We start from the raw sequence: 17,874 nt of genomic DNA on the forward strand, positions 1-17,874 counted from the left end.
AAGGGTGCCTAAACTTAAAATGTAGAATTTAACATGATAGTTAGCAAATATGTAACTAGCTAAATAACTTTTATCATTTCAATAGCTGTCTGTGCTTTCAGAAAAGAAAATAAAAAACTGTGACTATACTCTCGGATGGTCGATTTCCGAGGTGTAATGTTTCCCTGATGATGGGCACGTCAGTTGTTCTTTCCTGTGTTTCCCTTTGCACAGTTTTAAATTATTTATCTTTTTTTCCCATTTGCTACAAGGGGAAACACTGTGCTTATGTATACATTTATACTGAACAGAGGAGGCTGCACAGTTGGGCATTGTAAAATATAACTACTGGAGGAGATTTGCTGACAGTCTCTGGCATTAGGCTGGGTTGAAGCTGTACAGGAGATGACTGAATAGGAAGAATATAATACGGTATTTTGTGCACACATTTCAGAATTAACTGAAGTGTTTTTCATAAATGATGCAGCTACCTGAACTTACATGAAACAATGAACATGAGTGATACATTAAAATGTGAGTGTGGAGGCATGCATTTGCATGTTCATACTGTACACTACCTGCAAAAGTGAAAAGTGATACTCATTTTCCATCCTTGGCTAGCTAAATTATATAGACTAACTTTCAACAGTAATGCATAGCTATTCATATTAATATTAAATTATTAGATGTGTGTGATTAAGTAATTGTTTTTACATTGAAATATATATTTTTTTAGGGAATTTAGCAGAGAGGGAAGTTAATTTCATCTGTAGTCTGTAGGCAGGCGAAAACCAATAACATGACAAAGTCAGCAGTAATTCCAGAAGCTATCATACAATAAAATGTAAAAAATGAAGAAAAAAAAATCTATATGACCCATATTGCATTTTATTATAAGACGAATGAAATGAAAAAATGTATGCTTATTTATTTATGTCTGGTTGAAAAGGGACAGTGATACTTATGGATACTTGGAGAAAACAATCCATAAAAATGAAATTTTATGTAGACAGCATTGATTTTTGAGACATATTTTCAGCTTATTTTTAACAGGATGATAACTGGCACAGTTCCCTAGGCCCACAGGGAGTGTGGTCCAAAAATGACAAGCTTCTGTTGCAAATACACTCTAGCTACATTTGCTTTGCCTGAAGGTCACTACACAGTCACCTGCTGTGGTCACCCTTGTTGTCCATTTACTTTTTTATTTCTGCTTAATGAACGCTTACTGGAGGAGGGCCAAGCCATGCAATATTTTTAAGATCAATAAACCATCTGTGCAATGTCAGAATCTCTTCAGACTCAGGTAAAAATTGCAAACAATTACAATTTGGTCATTTAGCACATGGCTTTACATTACAGGCATCTTACCCAGAGTGACTTACACAACTTGCATTTTACATGCAATCCATTTATACAGCTGGATATATACTGAAGCAATTCAGAAGTACCTTGATCAAGTGTCCAACCTCAGAATCAAATCAGCAATGTTTAGTTTTAACCCCATGCTAAACAAACACCGCAAGAGCTAGAGATTACAATAGAAATCCCTCTGGCAAGGTTCCTGCCTCAAGACCAGTGAGATAAAGGAGAGGAGGATTCATTTTTTGTTAAATAAAAACATTGAGGTGTAGTTTGAAAAGGTGCGTTTTTATGTATTTGTGGGAAACAGCCAGTGAACCTCCCTTCCTGATTGATTGGGGAAGATCTTTCCACAGGGCAGAGAGAAGAGAGGAGTCAGGGCCATGAGCAATGGCTGCTGGGAGATGGGACAGCCTGCTGCTGAGAATATGCCGAATAGAGAGGTCTAGTTTGGAGTGTGCGGTGTAGTCATTGTCTGAAGGGGCGTTATCTGAAAGGGAAATATTATTTGCAGCTTGGTCTGTCAGTGTGAGATATCTGATTTGAATACAGGCAGCCACAAGTGACCAGGTATAGGGTGCTTGAAAGTGACGTGGCATGTGTGAATTTAGGCAGGTTGAAGGCCAGGTGGGTAGCAGCATTCTAGACCAGTTGCAGCTGCCTGATGGAACTGGCCAGTCAGGCACTACAGTACTGTAAATGAAAGATTACAAGGTAATGCACTAGCAACTGAGTAGTCTCTTGGATAAGGAAGGGGTGGATTCTCCCAACGTTGTGCAGGAGAAAACATTGTGACATTAATGTTACATTGATGGTGATGTTTGAGACTCGCTATCTAAAATGTGTGTGTACAAATAGGCCTGAATTCTGTTGCAGCGGTTTGAAACCAGCTTGTCCGGCAATAGATAACTACTTATTAGATAATCGATGGACGAAAGTTTGCTGAATCATTTGTTAAATAGCATCTTATAAGCCTAACATTTCCAGTCGATGCGATTTGCGATCACTTTAATATCATGTTTGTTTGTTTGTTTTATTAGAATCTAAAATAATGCCATGGTACCTCAAAGCAGACACCAACTTAAGTTTCCCCCTTTCCTGTAGAAATTGCTGATGCTTCAGTTAATAATTTTGGAAAGAACATGCTTAATTTTATAATTTATAATCTATATATAACGTGCATTCCAATGAAGACATGGTAGGGTCATCCAGTTAGGTGCAAGGGCCATACCTGCTGTCAGTGCATTTCCTAGTTCTTGTCAGTTCTTTGGAAGTGCATAAAGAACTGTGTCATCAGCCCACATTTGTGTCTAAGCAGAACGGCAAGCAAGAGGCAAAGAATTAATATTATAAGCTAAATACCAATTGGTATAATTTTGATTCTTGTAGAACCAACATTTGTACAGTTGAATGCACCTAATGTCTATTGAAAATACAAACCCTTGGCTTTCTATTTGTTCTAAATTTGTCAGGTCTGATGTCATCCACAGAGAAGTAAAAATTTAAGAAATTTTTTAAATGTATTGTAAGCTTTGTTATGCCGAAACAAAAAGTCCTATATTTAGAGTTGATATTACAAAAATTGTAATATCAATTTAAATGAAATTATAATTGATCAGCAACCAGTTTCTGCAGTTTTAGACACAATTGACTGTGCAAGTATTTCACTCCTAAGTATACAGTTGCTTGATAATGTGGAATCTCCACATTTAAATATAGGTTACATAAGAGATAATTTTATAAACCCTTGATGAATTGATAAATCAATCATGAGTAATTGGGCAGTTTATTGAACATTTATAATTTTGCATCTAAACCATGAATATAATTTGCTCTCTAATTGTTTGAGGGAACCAAGCATTCTATTTACTGTTTAGATTTAAAATGTACTGACAAAGGTCAAATAATGGCAATATGTCAAGATGATACAGTGCCCTCCAAAATTATTCACATCCTTTGTGTGACAAAAAATGTGACTAGATAAACTTGTTTTAAATGTTAGCTACCAGCTACTGTAAACATATCTAACAAGTCAATAGCAACTTTACCTACTGCTGGCTAGCTCTTGGAAAACTTGCCATGAGATTGAGAGCAAGACAGAACAAGCAACTAGCTAATTAGAGCACACTCTCCGTCCAAAGATAAGATATATTAAAGCAGGTAACAATAAACATGTTGCCAGTTTTCCAAAGTATGCAACATTGGGTATTTCCAAACACTGAAGTTCCTACTTGCATGTCGCTTTGGAAATGCACCTGGGCTAGTTAGCAGACTAGCCAGCCTACAGATTATACCTTACTGGTTGCACAGCAGGAAGGTGTGGTGCAACTGCTGCTTCTGTTACTTGCCTGCCATTGGTGCATAAGTGATGCTGTGGCTAACAGTTACCTTAACCTGTACCAAGCTGGTGCTATCCCATGACAGTGCTTTAAAAGCTATAAATTGAATTCTTTTTGAAAGATGGGTACCTCCCATCCTTTTATTTCTTTAGTTTCTATTGTGCTGCTCTAATTGGTCGATCCATTGCTAAGCAAGGCAAGCAAGTTAAGGCTAATTTAATCCTAGTGGTGACTTGCACTCACTTGCTACCTGCCACTAATGACTTCTTTTTTTATTTAGAATGTTTTATTTATTTAGATTATTTGCAAACAAATATAAATTCATGTTTTGTTGAATTATACTGTCATTACTGTAATAGAAAATGTGCATGAGAGGTTAAAAAACCCAAGACGGCTAGTGCAATGACCTCCCCTACAGAGAGCATCATAAAACTCAATAATTAAAACAGAATGAGCAATATGAGAGAATATAAAAATAGTGATAATAATAGAAATATAAACAAATAAGCATTCACTTATACAGAAGTGTATAGAATGTGCTAAATATTTGTCTGTTCAGGAAGATTTTTTTTAGTTATTGGCCACTTCATATCACTCACCACAAAACAATAATACTTTTTTATTCAAATGAGAATTATTGTGTACTGTCATTGATGTATATTTATTTAATTTTATTGAGTTCCTTTTTGTGTGTGCCCCAATAGGCTCATGTTATTCTGGCCCTGCTCGCATGTGAGGAACAAATATCTTGCAAAATCAACAATGGTGGATGATGTGACTTGTTAGTAACTAATGTCATTTCAAAATGGGACCAGATCTCCGTATCAGTCAATTGAGCAGTTTCAACTCTCCTAGTTAAACCCCAGCATTCAGTATTATCATATCTGTAACATTTCTGAAGAATCATAACTAGTAACAGGGTCCTCCCAGTACTCGGCTCCAGAGCCATTGGGTCCGATGGTCTGACCACTTCTCACAAGAATGCATGAACATGATTTTTAGAGTGCATTTTCATGGAAATACTCTGATGTCATCATCAAGATTGCCTACCTCTGACAGATTTGACAAAGTAGCATAACCAATAGACAGTGACAGTGACTTCAATTGCTGTTCATGTGGCCTAACCTCACAGTAACAGAGACTACTATATTCTACAAAACTCTCAACCTCCCTGAAATAGCTGTAATTTAGTAGTACTTTGCCTCTGAAGAAGGGATCTCACTTCACAGGGGATCAGCCCATGTTAAAAATAAAAAAAAATAGGGAGCGGTTAGGGGATGGCTTACTGTGCATGCTGACATATCGCGACAGAAAATCGCAGAAACAGAAATTCCCAAAGGCCAAAGATGGAGAATTAGCTCTTCTGATCACAAGATGAACAGTGATACTGTGAAAGTGTTAGTATATCAACAGATCAGAGGAAGGGCGATCTCTTCTTATTTATTTTATTGATTTATTATTTCTTTTAAGTACCCCAAAAAGAAATGTGATCAAAGTGTTGTGTTAGACAAGGGAATGAATTTGCCATGTTAAACAGTTTTTATTTAGTTTTAAACAGATTTAATTTACAGTTCTGGGTTAAGCAAATGCTTGTAAAATACCACTGCATCCAATGCATGAGCCGAAGCTCATAAATGCTCTGTTTACTTATTGATAAGTTTGCATATAGCCGATGCTGATACCTCTCTCCCACCACCCTCAACAGCGCACACACATACACACACATGCGTACACACACACATGCACATGCACAGATATGCACACACACACACACACACTCACACAGGGAAAATCCGCATGAGTTCAACCTTCTCAGAAGCACATAAATCCATTTCAATAGTTTCATCTCCTGCTGGGTTTAAAATGAAATGAATTGTCACTTAAGTAAAAGGGAAGACTGTAAAACATGTTTTTGCTCATATTTTGGACAAGGTGTTCTGGCTGTTGATAAGATGCTCCTTTTTAAGTCTCCAAATCTGAGGAGTCCTGGTGATGGAGCTTTAAGTTCAACAGTGCAGGGACAGCACTTTAATGTAAATGACAGTGAACCCCCACATACACACCTCAATCTTCTTACTACTGGTGTATTCTCTGATGATGCCCTCCTTGCACTGTGAGGTGTCTCATGTTTGTACCTCATGCTGGAGTGAAGAGTTCAGTGCTTTATAAACAGTGGTTCTTTCAATTTCTAGCCAAGTCATTGGAAACTATTTCGACCTCATGGAAAACACTTTGTCATGCAACATCCATATAAGACATTCCAGCTTTGTCAGCAACACCTTGCTTTATTTTGAAGTATACTTTGGATCATTGTCTCCCTGAAAGATCCATTTGTGATTACATTTGAACTTCCTGGAGGAGGACAGTTTTTATTTTTATCTTTTAAAAATGTTTTGGTAATTGCTGGAGTTTATGATTCCATTGACCATAGCTAGAGTTCTAGGACCTGTGGGGCAAAACACGCCCATACCAACAATCATGCGCCACCATATTTAACCCGAAGTATGTGTTCCTTTCAACATAATTGTCTCACCTCATACACTGAACCCACTGATGTGCTTGGCCAAAGTGTTGCATTTTTGTTTTTGTGTTTTCCTTGTATTTAAAACATTTTTCTATGTTTTGAAATTGAAAACCATTTTAATTATGGGTTCCTTTCAGCAAATAAAAATTGTGATTATTCACTGGAAACCCTGTGATTAACTAGATGATTGCGTTTTAATCATATGATACCTCTTGTATTTACACAAATGTTGACCAAGTCAAAATTTCTAGGGGACATTATTGAGTGGTGCCCCTTGGTAGGGGGTTTATTCCAAAGTGCCCCATTGCTGCTCCACTTAAATTTTCCAATAAAGATCTTGCATGATAACATTTAAATTTAATATCAAATTGTCTATTCTGTCAGACTTATCACTACTATTGTACGTATGCAAGCTAGTTGCCACATGTTAACTGTACTGTACATTGTTACCAAGTGATGTATATTTGCTACCTGGAAAAAGCATTGGAGCCCTGATTTTGTTGTCTTTGATAGGTTTTTGTTTTCAACTATTTAAATGCATAGTAAAAAGTAGTAAGGCAACTGTAAGATACTGTAAGGCAGCAGATATATACCACCCTTTTCACCCTGCATAGTCTCATGTTCTGAACTTACATATACATTTGTAAGATGTATTTTATGTGCTAAAAGTTAAATAAATTAGGTATTTAAATTGCTATCAGTCAGAATAACATTTGAAATCCTTGTGTAACTGCAATCAGGTTACACCAAATTACAATTTTCCTTATTTAATCAAATATAACAGCCAATTGTTTTGGTACCTATTTCAAGTCATTACCTTGAATTAAAGTATGTTCAATAAGCATGTCTGAAAAATTAAAGGTTTTAAAATTTAAGTTAAATATTTCAAATGATGCGTAGCTTTGTGTAAAGTATACCGAGGCTGGGAAATGGCATTTTTCAATTTTTTCTTTAGAGAGACTTGTTAGAATTTGTGAGAACTAGCAGTGAGGCACTTTGGCATAGATCCCAAGAGTCCATGAATGGAATGGACAACAAAAAATGTAATAAACATTCTGTATACTGAATTAAAATGAGGTGTAGCCATGGAAGTGGAAAAACACTGTAGTCACCAGTTGTGAATATGTGGCAGTTTAAGACAGACAATAATCACTGCCTCCAGCAACCTGCAAGAACAACCAGTAGCAACTGATAACCTCCCAAAAACAAGCTTAGTGGATATCAGCCACGAGGCACGGGGAATATATAGATCCCTTAACAGGACAACTAGCAGCTTAATCTGACAACAGAGGGCAGGCCAGTATTGAAGGGCACAGCAAGACAGGAGCCACCATCCAACAAGCATGAACACGATTAACAGAATTGATTAATGATGTCCACACATGCTGAATATCTTCTCCAAGTCTAGTCGGCTTTTTAGTTCAACTTCACAGTGTGGAACACGCTGATAACCATTAGCTTTTCTTGGTGATAAGTAATGTTCTTTTGTGATTTCCTCTGGCATTATAATCCACTGATATTGAATACCCTTTTGTCAGCCATCTGAAGTGAGCCTTTGTGAACTCGATACTGAAAGGTATTTAAATTTACTCTCATGCCTTCTCATTTAAATAATTTCAGAGTTCTGAAGTGTTTCCATAGTGATTTACTGTATCCATGTGTTAGAGATCTATGGTAACTAGGGTTTATTCTCGTCATTAAATTGTGTTCAGCATAAATAATGATTTTACTTTTAACATTGGTCAGATGTTTATTTTTTAATTAATTACCATTGGAGTATGCATCACAGTCACTGTTTCATTATTGTTAATGGAGTTCCAAACTGATTTATTCATTATTTATTCATACAGTATAACAGTGTATGAATAAATGTTATGGATGTGTATAAATGTTATGGATAGTTGTGGAATGGTTTTGTAAGAATCAAACTATACATATGAATTACTGTATTGGGGTTTCATAGAGACATTTAGAAGAGCCATGTTTGGAAAGACCTTGGTCTTTGGAAGTTGTTGTTGGCCTAGGTCTCTTCCTGTGTTTCAGTGCTTATATCATAAGAAATTGCTTCCTAGGACAATGTTTACCCTCCTCTAATGTCAAAAACCTTGACATTCACACTATAGAAACAAATGAAATGTTCTGCTTTTTCTGCAGCATTTCAACAGAACAAGAAATAGAGACTTTATTTCAAGGAAAAGTGCTGATCCTATAAAATATTGTTACATTATGCAATAGCTTAAGATAACGGAAACATGCATAAACTTGTTGCCTATCATACATAACACGTTTTCCTTATATTTTAACTGAATTTTGCATGTCTAATATATTGGCTCTTCCTGTTATAGTGATTCTCATCCCAGTCACCAGTTTGGATTATTTTCCATTCTTTACATGCATTAACCGATGAACTTTTGTCAGGACTCATATCTTGTTCTTTTTTCAAAAACATTTCTATTGATATCATTACTTGTATTTTTTTTTTGTGAATCTGCCCCATATTTTTGGTTCTCCATCTATTTTGTTTACCATTTTTTTCTTACTTTGTCTCTCATACTTAATTGATTTCAATGCAGGGAATCACTCTGTTCTTGTCATTTGAGGCTCTAGCATTCTTCTGCTTGATTCTCTTCTTACTTTGCTGATAAAGTGCTCCTGAGAAAATGATACCACGCTCTCTGCTGGGGTACCCCACGGCTCTCTTTAGGACCCACTTCTGATTTCTACTGACTCTTTACAGCTCTTTAGTTTCTATCCAGAATTTGAACTCCATTCCCATATTTTTGGAGTCCATCTCAGACTTCTTTCTTCACCTTATTTTTGCACCAATGTTACAGTTTGCTGGTGCAATACACATAAAGCTTAAAAACATGTGTTCTCATTGGACTTCTCTATAGTGTGTTACTTTACTAATTAACAGAGGTAATTAGATATAGAGTAATATAAAGAGTCTGCTACTTAGACAAAAATAACATAGTCATTACCTGACCGTTGCATAGCTACATTTTCAATTCAAATGTGTAACCATAAGGGTAGGCTATTCCAAAACTGCTCACATTGCACACCAGGCTGATGAATTGCTACTGTTCATTTTCTAATCATGGTTGCACCAGACATAAGTTACCTTTTATAAGGTAATCTCTAAGTACACATTATGTATCCAGTGGACCTGATCTGTAATAAATAAAGAAAATGCCAGAATCAATGCTAAATTAAGACATTGCTCATGAGAGAAAGCAGGAAGTCAGTCAGTCTGTTGACATGTAAGGCTACTGTAAATGGACATACAACCTGTATATATATAGTTTTGAGGAAATGAGATAATCAACCAAAAAATGCCAAAAAAGTTTTCCATCCCAGTGTCCTGTGCAAAATCACAATTTACACAGGGTATCGCCAGATATATGTCCGTCAGTCATTGCATCAGACACTACATATAAAGCAGGGAATGGGAGCTCATGGCATAGGAATGGCATCAAGTTGTGAGAAAAAAAGATGTTCTGAAGTTGGCCAGATTTGTTGACAATGTCTGTATATTGCTGCAGCTGCCATGTACAGAGGTATAGACCATCACACATTGCATTAGCTTCAAACAGGCAGTCAAATTTGCACTAATATTATGTTTGTGTTTTTTCGGTTTGTTTTTTTTGTTGTTGTTTCTTTTAATTATACCAAACCAGTTTTTTGGAGGCTGTCCATGGCCAACAGACCATCCAGAAACTATTTTACCATTTTAACCAAACAGCAAAGAACTACCTTTAAATACTGTTGAAATAGAACACTTTGAAAGTTGAATATTGCTTTTATTTTCCTGCCTTTTCTTTAAACTAACTACAAAGATGGAAATTAATATTTTCCTTCTATTGTTGTGGACCTCAGAAGTTTAGGCTGTTATATGCATTTTATAGATATGAGGGTCAAATCAGAATATTCAGCATATTAAGTTAACGTGTTAAACAGCATACGTGAAACACAGTGTTAATATTGGGTGGTCAGTGGAATAGGTCTTCCACTGACTATTGGGGTTTTTTTCTGCAGCTGGTTTGAGGGGAGGCTCTTTCTTGGAGGTTGGGTGTGGGCTGGCATCCAATGGTTTTCTTCCAAAAAATGTGTGTACATGTGTATGTAGGAATGGGGGGGACCATTCAGCCAACAGCAAAGAAGTGCCACTGTAGTACATGATGACTCAGACATCATTGGCTGCTAATCAGATAGACTGCCTCTGTGCTTCTCTTCTTGTCTGCACAGTGTTGGGGAGCTCTGGTTCACCTACTTGGGGGCTGGATTTCATTCCACTCTGTGTCCCTCCCAGGGGATCTGTCCACTTCAGGCTTCTGCTGCCACCACTCAGATGGCCTAAGGTTTTGAATCAACAAGAGAGTGATTCACATGTACTCATTCACTTTTGCATTCCCTCTGATGTGAATAGAAAGGGGCTAATTATGCCCATTGAAGTCAATTTGTACTGGGCTATTTGGGACTTTATTATTTAGACTCTTTAAAGATAAGCCTCCACATCTGGTATAGCAGTTCCAGGAGCGCATTCTTTGAACTCTCCAAAGGGGGTACAGAATGCTGCTCAGCATCTGCCACATTACGTACATCATCAGTTCATTAGCATTCAAAGAAACAAAAAATTACACTCGATGCACATTTTAGAAAACGTGCAATTTCAGGAATCAGGATGTGATCCACGTGTTTAATCTCCAAGAAGTGTATGCCAGATTGTATTTTCAGCTAACACAAACTGTTTCCAGAATGTTTGGGAAACTTTACCAGTCTTACAATATTTTTTGTTCTACATAAAAATGTTCCAGGCATATTGTATGACAAACTTACTTGCAACATTCCCTAGTGGTTATCACTTACTTATGAAGAACATCATGGCGGACATGTGTCCTCAAGGGGGAACCAAAATCCCAACCCAAAGCATGACACCGCCTCACTAGTTGCACTCAATGGAAACTTGTCCCCGCAAGTGGTTGCCAGGTTCTCTCACAACCTGTGTGTTTGTGCATGGTGTTGGCACAACGCCGAATGTAGTGTTGTAGTATCCAAAATGTCAGACGACAAGTCATTCAAGTAATTAATCACAGACGTAATTAATAATAAAATGTTATGGAATGGGTTGGAAAATTCAGAATCCACTACTAGGCTTATCTGCATTCTGTACAACACAACTGCTGTTCCAAGAGCTCCATGTTAGGCTACATGTGATGTTTTATTCACTGAAAAAACTAGCTACTACACACAAGTACTATGTAGCTCTAAAGTTGTAATTTTGCAAAATACAGCAAATGTTCAGATGTTAGCCTGTCAGGGTTTTATCTGACTAATGAGATCATTGATATCGCTAGGCTACAGAAAGCAAAATGTTATATTACAATTACAATATAGGTAATACCTTTATACCTCGAGCCAACAGAATGAATATGTTCACATTATGACGATGTGAGCAAAAATGTTAACTATAACTAGACTATAGCCTACATTTTAATCACACACATGGCTTACAGACAGTAAAACTTATTTGAACTTACAAATTCATAAGCAATATATTTTTTTTTGTGGAAAAGCAATACTTTTACTCTTTCTAGTCTGTGGGTGTCTTATAATTTTTTTTTTTTTTTAAAGATTTGTGTGTGTTAAAATGTTAGATATAGCACCTTTTAAAATAATGTTCACGGAAGGTCCAGGAAAAATGTGCTGAGATGTTCCTACTTTCCAAGTCTTTTCTGAGAGCTAAAAATTGTACACTACTGCGAGCATGATATTATGCAGGTAGACTGAGGTGTCCAAAACTGTGATTCGGGACAGCATTTGAGTCCAATCTTTGTGGTATCCCAGAAGGATGCAGTCTGCTTTGGCTTTCTCTATGCAGCTGTCCCCCCTGTCCCCAGGAGTACAGCTTCAAAGAGCAAATCACACCACCTGTCTGTGCTGTTATCACCATCATATTTCATGCACAAACAGGGTGGCCAGTGCTGGAAAAAGTCACCTTCTTCAAAGGTCACTCTTCCTGAACTATGCTCAGTTTGAAACCTGAGGAAACTGGAGGATCCACACACTGGATGAGAGTACAGTTAGCACGCATAAGAGGAAAGTTGGGTTTTGTGCAAGTTCCTTGAAATACAGGAATGTGTACAAATGCACTATGATACAAAAGAGAAGCCCTGTTGTTGCAATTACAGTTCTTTTCCTAGACCATTGATGTCTCTGTTACTTCCATTCCATCTTTTTTCACCCCATATTTTACCCTGTGCCATGCTGTATATAGATTTACTTAAAATTGTGCTTTTGAAATTAACATTATTACGTATTCTGTTTCGATCCTGTGCAGTTTTCTTACAGAGCACAGCATAGCACAGTCATTAAAACTCTTTTGAAAAAATAATATTTCCCCCCATGGTGTTTAAAAGAACAGAACATAACTGAAACTGTATAATTTATCATTTTTGGAAAATGTGGCTACAAATATATAATTAAAGAATGTTTCAGAATCAATGCACTTCATTGCAGTTGTAATGAAAATGTTGATAGTATTACATTTTGAGATTTTAATAATTTAATCACCACACCTCACTTTTTGGGAAGGTCTAATCTAAAACTGCTTTACATGCTGGAATTTAAAATTAGGTTCAGATGACACATTAAAGCACAATTTCCATTTAACCAGTAATGATAACAAATTAGTTGTACAAGAATTCATCTTAACATCCCTTATTTTAATGTATGTAAGCATTTATATATGCATACTGTGCATAATGATGCATATGATTTAATTTGGATAATTGAACTCACAGGAGACAGGAGCTTTGTCAGTATACAATATATGTGAAATGCACTTAAAGCCACAAGATCTCCAGGTATCATGTGAGAACAAATAGAAATATGAAATTTAATTTTATATTGTATAATATGCATTGATTTTATTTAATGTTGACACTATATTCTAAGGGCTTTAGATTATTAGTCATCCCTCTCTATAAAAATATCAAAGCTCACTTATATTATATGATCATACTTATTTATTTATGGTTTATATTATCTTCTGTATTTCCATATATTTTGGTACATGAAGGTTTTTTTTTTTCAATTAGATTTCAAGTGAAAAAAAATTCAATTAAAATGGCTTACATATGCTATATAGTGGGATCACAATACCTAGTGTTGGTTTGAACCTCATGTCAATGTCTGAATAAAAAATATTGCGTTTAGTAAAGAGGGAAGACTGCCCATACTGACCTAGAACAACACACCCAACAGCAACTTACTTTAGACTCATCTCTTCAGACTATACCTAGACTAACCACCACCACGCTGTATATTTCACTCTTTAACCCCCCCCCCCCTTTTTTCATGTCACTTGTTACATGTTGCCCCATCCCAGCACTTCTTGGTAATTTGTACTTGTCCTAATACTGTAGCTTATTCTTCTGCGTAGTTGAATTTTCAGAGGTTAGGCCAGAACAGTGTTCACTGTGTTCTCAGCTAGAAATAGCTGTACAAAATAAGTACTGTACCTTACTGAACCCGTGTTCAGCAGTTGTCTATGACCATGAAATACACTTTTTGTACGTCGCTTTGGATAAAATCGTCTGCCAAATGAATGTAATGTAAATGTAAATGTAATGTAATGTAAGACACAGAGTGGTATGGCTGCTGATGTTTCTGAAGAATTTCCACCTAGCTCACTGAACAGAAGAAAGCCAGCTTTAATGCTTATGGTATTATAAGACAATCAATAATAATTTTCCAATACCACACGAGTATTTGAAACAATGAAAAGCGATTAGACTATGCTTCTCTCTGGACTATAATGTCCTAACACCTGCTATTGGCTAAGAATGTATAGTCCCACATGGTGAGGCATAATGTCTCAATGGCCTCTTTTTAAGGATGCAATAAGGGCTAATATGTAATTGAAGGGGGAAAGTGTGTCCTCTCTATCTGTTAATAGCCACAAAAGACATTTTAAGAGTAGGCTGTAACAGATGCACATGATCCACAGTATTTCCGGCTGTCAAATAGAAGTAGAATGGAAAAGAAATAGATGTAGAATAGGAAATGAATCAGGCCCTGAATAATGTTTGAGTTCCATAGATCTGGAAGAACATGGGAGTTGAAGTGGCTATATGTAGCATCCAGGTGCAGAAAATGTGAAACAGGAAAAAAGATAAGAAACGGGGGACCTGTTGACCCTTATGTAATAAGTGGTTGAAAGCAGGAGTGTGACAGATTTACAGTTTCATATTTCATCCCACACCCATGGTGACATGTAGGAACCTCAGCAGAAAATTATGGCAGCACAGCTCTGGATAAAAAAAAAAAAAACTTTATGCTCTACAGGGTTCTAACCATGAGAAATGCTTAAAGGATAATGAATATGTATTTAAATCAAATATTGAGATTTGCGTGTGTCTGATTCTGACACACTGAGTCATACTATAATTTTGGGTTCTAGAAGCAAAAAACCCGGGCTACCCGTATTACATGGCCTACATATAAGACTACATTATTCTCTGCTTCCTGTCAAATGTCGTCTCTTTTTTTCAATCCAAACAGCTGTATCCATCAATGTCACATGCACCTAGCCTAAAGTTAAAGTTGAGTTAAATATACTTGCAAAGATCTGGTCTGAGTTGAACACATAGTCTACTGACAACAAGCTGTGAATCTGAATTTTTGTATTTTCAACATATCAAAAACCTCCCTGGGGACCTCTGTCAGTGGTTCTCTTTCAATTTCTCATTTTTTGTGAACAAATACAGAGGATTGTTGATTGTTTGAGCTATCGATTCTGCATTGTGTAGCTAAATGTCTTGTATTTATAATTAATCCTTGAGAGTAGATTATTTTGTGCACTGTATTGTCTGTAGATCAGGATGGGAAATTAACACCAGCTAACATCAATCATCACAGATTTTCAAATCTTAAATCAAAATACAGCTGATTCCTTTGTCTAATAATTGGATGAAATGCAGTTCCAATATTTAGATATCACATGGTTTAATGACAAGTTTAGTGTAAAGACCTCTTTTTTTTTATTTTTTTACTTTTGACACAAAAAATTGATGTTTGCTTCACAAAAAAGGGAGTACTTTTTCAGATGTTTTAACATGATACATGACTGCAGTTCAAGAAAACAAATAATTTAATGTAACATATTTTGTATCTGTGACCTTCAAAGGACAAAATATTGCTGTGCGCTAACCAACCCCTGTTCCAATCATCCCCACTCTCCTCTAGTTGCATACTCTAGTACTTTTGGTCACTTGCAGCATGAATGAAACACCCTGTTAGGGGGGTGTCTGCACTTCCGCCTGGCTAGAAATCTCAATAATTATGCACATTTACCCTGAAATATGTCATTCAGTGCAACCACCTAAAAAGTCCATGTTAAATTTTGTTCCATGTTACATTTGGCCCCGCTCTCCCCTACTATTGTACGGTAGGAATTTTTGTGGAAGTGCAGGTTGGCAGCTGTGTGAGACAAGAAATGTGCGGTAGGTTTGTATGCAGTAATAGGTTTCAAAAAAGCAAACCCTTTCAGGTTTTTGTAGGAGCAGATCTCAAATGATGGAGCCCATCCATTGTGGATGCAGTGAGACTCATTTTTCTCAAAGACTTTGGTCTCTTAATTTTACAATGTTTCAACAGTGAAAAAGGACAACAGTAGATATGTACTAAATTTAAGATGGCTCAGTCTCATACTGCAACAATATCTCCACAGTCTCTGCTTTCAGAGTTAAAAGCCACACATATGAATTTTGTTATTAAGTTAGTCACCTAAGAAACGTTACTTAAGAAACTGAGAATTTTTAGCCTCAATGTGCAATGTGAAAATCCAGAAGGGCAATAATAGAAACATGTATCAGAGGACTATAATGAATTTTAAGGACTCATTATTTATGAGTCCTTAAAATTCATTACAGAAGCATTTATGTGCCAATAACTGATCAAAAAGGCTCATTGGTAATTGGTTTAATAAATGCCACCATCACAAGTACGTGAATAATGTTGCCACCACTGAATCACCTGTTTTTTTTTTTTTTAATAAGCGAAAAATTCAATATTTGTCTGTGAATTGTATCTTTTTTATTTAATTACTCATATAAAATGAGGGGCTGGGTCCCAGAGCCTGACACATATCCTTTGGGCAAAATAAGTGTTGGCTATAATCAAATTAAATAGGCACAGAGGAGATTGCAGTTAATTTACAAGTTCCATGGCATTAGGGTTGACAAACATGTAGACAATGTACTGTGGGACTTTTCTATTTATAAAATATTCAGAATTTAGCAACACCTTAGAATATTTAGCATGATTACCAATTAATATTATTAAATATGATATTAAGAAGGCAGCCGTGGTTTCCTACACTGTATTACAATCAGTAATTCGTAATCACTTGTCAGTACTTTTGCTTCGGTACAAGTACTCCCTCCCAACCTATACCCACTATCATTTGTAATACTGTGGGGATGGTAGGGAGTAAAGTGGTCATTGTTTCACACCTGAGTACATTGCAGGAGAGATCATGCTGTTGTGCTACTATCACAAGTGTAGGCACAACAATAATATCTGAAGAGTAACTGTCGCCAATTCCAAATTAGGTCTAAAAAGAAAGAAATGTGGAAAATTCTTTCAAGGCATGCTCCCATGCCATCAGTGTATATTATAACACTTCATGGTGTACTGAATCCAGCCACCCTGGACATATGCTAACATTTATTCATATTGACTAACAATCAACAATGTATTTTTAAGTGAGGTATAATGTATTATTGATAACTCATTAGGCATTTGTAACTACACAAGATTATAAAGATTGTTTCGGCCCTGTAGCACAAATAATGACGTGGTCTAACAAGATTGCAGAACAGAAATTATTGTTTTAATAGTTTTCAGAGTTGACAAATTCATTGACTGCTTGTACTTCCAGCAGAGAATTAATTTCAGTCATTCAGATTAATGTGTTGTATTTGGAAGTTGTCAGTATAACACCTACTGTAAATTAGATGAACTGTAAATACAGCTCGCAGCTATGCCTAACTCATGAGCTGACGTGCGCCCCTCACTCTCGTGACGTCTATGGAACTGCTCCCCTGAGCATTGTACTCACTACAGGTGAAGTGCTCGGACGATGACTTCCGCTACGTACGGATCAGTTACTTCCATTGTCGCCGGGTGCACTTCAGATAAGAGCCAACGAGACGGGAAGCAACGCGCGCGCTCAGTCGTGACGTTCGGCTCTCGGGGCCCCTGCGTCTCGTGCGTCCACGGCGATGCGTGTTGACACTAAACGTGCCTTCGTCCGAGCGGCGACAACGGTGATGCTGGGTGGCACTCGTCTCCTCCTCCATTGTCCAGTTTCCGCGGAGTGGCAGGGGTGACACGATGCAAAGCGCCTCCGTGAGATTTATGGCTGGCTTCCGGAGAGCCTGACGTGCCCTCAGCGCTAAACTTTACTGACAGCGCTCGGACGGCTCGCACCTGCGACGTTTGAGTTATTTCGCGATGTAACACTTCAATCAGGAGAGGGCCTCGGTGATGAGAATGCAAAGTGACCCCGGTTTTATGAAGATGAACGCAATGATTCATGGTCACCAGCTGACAGTCCTGAGTGCACTGCATGCATGTGTGTGCCTTCACGTGTGTTTCACTGTAAAA

The 17,874-nt window shown here is 37.0% G+C and overlaps 1 protein-coding gene across 3 annotated transcripts in view; it reads left to right on the forward strand.

The window, feature by feature from the left end:
• Positions 1 to 17,874, forward strand: part of nlgn3a (neuroligin 3a) — a 206,793-nt gene that overhangs the window by 80,927 nt on the left and 107,992 nt on the right. The window lies entirely within an intron of this gene.

The sequence above is a fragment of the Anguilla rostrata genome, chromosome 3 (assembly GCF_018555375.3).
Source record: "Anguilla rostrata isolate EN2019 chromosome 3, ASM1855537v3, whole genome shotgun sequence".
Taxonomy (NCBI): domain Eukaryota; kingdom Metazoa; phylum Chordata; class Actinopteri; order Anguilliformes; family Anguillidae; genus Anguilla; species Anguilla rostrata.